Consider the following 4,674-nt stretch of genomic DNA (forward strand, 5'->3'; position numbering starts at 1 on the left):
TCTCATCTGCTTGGATCGATAGAAAATCGCTGCTTTGAACTTCACTTATGATCTGTTCCTTCACAACAGACAGCATACAGTCAAGAAGCTCATTCTGGACTGTTTTGGATGTTCCCTTAAACACAGTCGCGCTCTCGAGATGCTCGTTCAGTGCACTGTCAAGTGAGGCAACAACGTCCACCAAGCCACGGAATATCCCTGGGTTATCAGAGTTCTCGCTCTCATCATGACCACGCAGGGCCAACTCAAATGCACCATAGAACTTCACACAGTCCATAATTCGTGAGAGAATGTGTCGGTTTTTCTGAACTTCTTCATTATGTTTTCGAATGCCAATTCGATAGCCTTCGTCGAGCTGCTTTGCTATACTCAGTCTACCAAACAGGTTTAGCTTCATGCTGTTATTTAGATGGCTGTGGCAAAATTCGTGCTTCTTGCACTTCTCGGTGAAGTGCTTTAGATCCCTCATCCCCGTTGTAGTCCAGAGAGTTTCAGTCCCAGGACTTTGAAACAACAGGCAGGGGAAACAAAAAAACGAATTACTAACGGAGCATCCTGCTAACCAGCTCCGGTTAGCATATAGGCTCGAGTTGAATCTCCGGGTATACGTCCTCCCGCGGTCAGCGATTTGCTGCTGAATTTTTAATTCCGGATGTTCGGGTCCCAAATCTTTCAGCCTCTTCTTGTCAATATCTGACCGTCGATTGAAAGGTCTTTCGCGGAGAGATGCCACAGAGTTTTCTGTCACCGACGCCATGCTAACAACAAGCTTCTGCTAGCTATGTTGCTCGCGTACCTGCGTGGAGGTGGAGGTGGAGCTCCCTGGCAGGGTTGCCAGGTCTGTGAGATAAAACCAGCCCAAAAACCAGCCCAATATCAGAACTCAAAATATGCCCGTGCCAAACCATATACACTGCTTTTAAAGTCCAACAGCATTGCTATCATTGCCAAATATATTGTAATATCTACAAAGTAACAACATATGTTTAGTATGCCAGCATTAAAAGCAGTTTTCCCTCAAGTTATTTCACCTAGGTCCTAAAATGGCCTTGTGTAATTAGATACAGTATATTATCAGAAATAGAATGTGTGTACGTGCTGATCTGGAGTCAGTTTGGTAGGATTTGGGTATGAATAAATTATTTCATTTAAAATATGGATTTTTATTTAAAGATATTCATGTAATTTGCATGCAAAATAGGTCTACCCGAACCAACGGACAAACAATTCAACCCGCGGCAAAAGTAGCCCGATTCCGCAGGAAAACCGCGGACCTGGCAACACTGCTCTATGGGCTGAGGGAACATACGGGTCTCTGATCTGCCGAATAATCCAATCGCATTCGCACATTTTTGCGACCCGAGATTCACGGTTTCATACGCCAATGAGAAGCCGTCATTGTCAAAACGACTGAAATGTTGTATAGATGCAATACACACACGTTAGATCGCCTTGGAAAAGGGGAGGGGCTTCTCTCCGTGATAATGGCGATATATTATATTTTGTCACATTAACTTAAGTGGTTGTTGACAGGGGCTGACGGTCTCCCACACACATTTAGCGCGTCAACACGGTATATTTACTATTTAAATGATTTGGCATATAATGTTTTTTGACAGGATTTTTTTTCTTCTTTTTTTCCCAAATTTTAAGAGGGGCGGCGCCCTAGCGCCCCCTATGGACGAACCGCCACTGGTCTCCACCTGTTCCCCATGACCCTCATGTGATGGTCTCCTCTGACCCCTGACGGTCTCCACCTGTTCCCCATGACCCTCATGTGATGGTCTCCTCTGACCCCTGATGGTCTCCACCTGTTCCCCATAACCTTCATGTGATGGTCTCCTCTGACCCCTGACCCCTGATGGTCTCCACCTGTTCCCCATGACCTTCATGTGATGGTCTCCTCTGACCCCTGACCCCTGATGGTCTCCACCTGTTCCCCATGACCCTCATGTGATGGTCCCCCCTGACCCCTGATGGTCTCCACCTGTTCCCCATGACCCTCATGTGATGGTCCCCCCTGACCCCTGATGGTCTCCACCTGTTCCCCATGACCCTCATGTGATGGTCCCCCCTGACCCCTGATGGTCTCCACCTGTTCCCCATGACCCTCATGTGCTCATAGTCTGCGTCTCCCCTTTGTCTTGTCTAACCCTGTCGAGTCCATGTCAGTGTGTCGCGCGCACAGTGAGTCTCTGTGTGCAGCCAATCAGAAGCTCACAGAAACGCAGATTTCAATGCAACTTGTTGGCGGCTCCGTGATCTCCTCTGGAGCAGAGCGGATCGCTTCATGCCCCCCCCCCCCCCCCCCTTGGGCGGTTTTAATTGTTGCTGGAGAAAACTCCCAATGTGCAGCGCGCTTCGATGCACCAGGTGGAGCTCCACCGACACGTTTTACACGTTTCACTTGAACTCTGGAAAAGGGCATTTTCTAAAGCTGAATGTCATCAATTCGAGTCGCTTCAAGTGTTTCGGGACGAGTGAAATAACTTGCTTTCCTGTGGTTCTATATGTACCCACAGACCGGCATGCTCTACCTCTCTGGATGAGATGTGAAGCAGTCGCTGACAGCAGCAGCGTCGTGAAGCTGCTTCCCTCTCAGTGGAGTCTGCATTCCGCTCCTTTGGACGTGCGTGTGACCGCGGGACACCGCTGCTCCCGGGTCGCTTTTGAACTCCGTTTTACTTCAAGAGGACTGGATAGAAATTCGTCAAATGAAGGAAACACATGGTACGTTTCTAATGTTTTTTCTTTTTCTTTATTTCTAAATAAATAAACATCACCTGTCCGTGTTCGCTGTGCCATTACGCACGGATCGGAGAGTGCAGGGGAGGGAACTGTAACGTTCCACTTGAGGAGCAAACATCACAGGTTCAAACCGGCTTTTATAGAAATATAAAACAACTCTGCTGAGAATCTAGAAATGAATCCCACACATCAGATGAATATTTCTCAAAATAGGCTCGACTCAATAAACGAGCCACTCAGGGGAAGTCACACGCGTCGTGGATTTAAAGGTTCTGTGAAGTGCAAGACATGAAAATAATAAAATGAATCTCCAGTGTGACACAACTGATTGGCAAGGTGAGAACCAGCGAGATATTTCAGGAAGCACATTATCTTTCTTTTCTAAAAATGTAACTATCTTATCTAATTTCAGCTCCTCATGGTCAGTAACTGCAGCCAAATATAACTTTACAAATGGGTTGATTAGCTATTCATAATTCCTATTAAAATAATGAAAATATGAAGGTTCCAAGTTATTTGTTCTGACTTAATGTTGTGTTATGTTTCAACCTCTGAGTGAACAGTTTAAAGGATTGGCATGGTGAGGAGCTTATAGAGCATATTTAATTTAATGACAAGGCTTTATGAATCTATATGCTGATGGAGGAGTCACTGGTTGTCTGGTCATGGGGCTGAACTTACATTACAGATGTTTTCTTTCAAACCAGCAGTTAGGCACATGCATCCAACTCCATGAAGCCCATGGGACAGCAGAGTGGAGCCACATGGTGGTATTGGTTATTGGTAATAAGCCCTACAGGCTTTTTGTGCAGAGCATTAACAGTTTTTTTCGTTTGCTAAACGACAGTGGGCACAACTGGAGTCACATGTGCAAAACTCTAACTCCAGTCTGCACAGCAGCAGTTCATGTGGACCAAACTCTAGTTTGTTTTTCATTGCTTGAACACAGTTTTCAAAACTCTAACACTTATCCCACGACTTTAACCACAGCCTGCAACACTGTGGATTTGTACTTTGTTCAAATGCTAACACTGCTGTCAAACCCATGAACCACACACATCAAAGCGGAATTTCAGCCTGGTGCCTTTCAAACACTGGACGTTTCAGCTGAAGGCTAAGCAGGTGTCTTGTTTTAGACTTGTTAGTGAACACATACATATATATATATATATATATATATATATATATATATATATATATATATATATATAGGTAGAGCTCAGAAATCATTTTGGAAATGGAATAAGGAAAGGCGGAGTTCGTGGAGGAGAGAAGGCTGGCAGGGAGAGGATGCGTGGAGGAAGACAAGAGCTGTTATTCCAGATAAATAAGGGCTCCACTTATAGACCATGTAATGTAATGTCGTGAACCAAGTGTTTGGTCACCACCCACATGACCAATGTCTCTTTGGCGAGACACAAGTCAGAAGGGACTGCCAGGGATGGATAAGGCCCTCCAGAGTTCTTCCCCAGGTGCATGAGAGAGGAGCATTAGATGTGATGTTGATGACAACATGTGGTCGATGCTAGAGAGAGGCGATTAGCCCCTCAATTATTTGTTTGAATTATATTTTGTTTCACCTTTTTCTCATTACTGTAATTCCGTAAATTACCATGAACTAATGAAGCAAGCTGCTAATTCTCATTTACCTTAAAGAATTGTTTTGTTCTAAAATTTCATAAATCATGTGAAAGAATGTCCTCTTTTTCTTTGAAGAAATATTACTTTCTGTTTGAAGTCACTGAAATTGTTCCAAACTGTAAGATGAAAATTAGTATTTCTGTATTGGTGTTTGATGCTAGTGTTTCTCTCCGTGTGTTCTGGTGACAGTGTGTGTGTTACCTCAGTGAAGTTATTAAAGAGTGTTTAGCTGCACTGAGCTGTTTTGAATCATGTGTTAGAGTTGTGTTGCTTGGAATGAGCAGT

This window comes from Pseudoliparis swirei, chromosome 13 (genome assembly GCF_029220125.1).
Source record: "Pseudoliparis swirei isolate HS2019 ecotype Mariana Trench chromosome 13, NWPU_hadal_v1, whole genome shotgun sequence".
Lineage (NCBI taxonomy): Eukaryota > Metazoa > Chordata > Actinopteri > Perciformes > Liparidae > Pseudoliparis > Pseudoliparis swirei.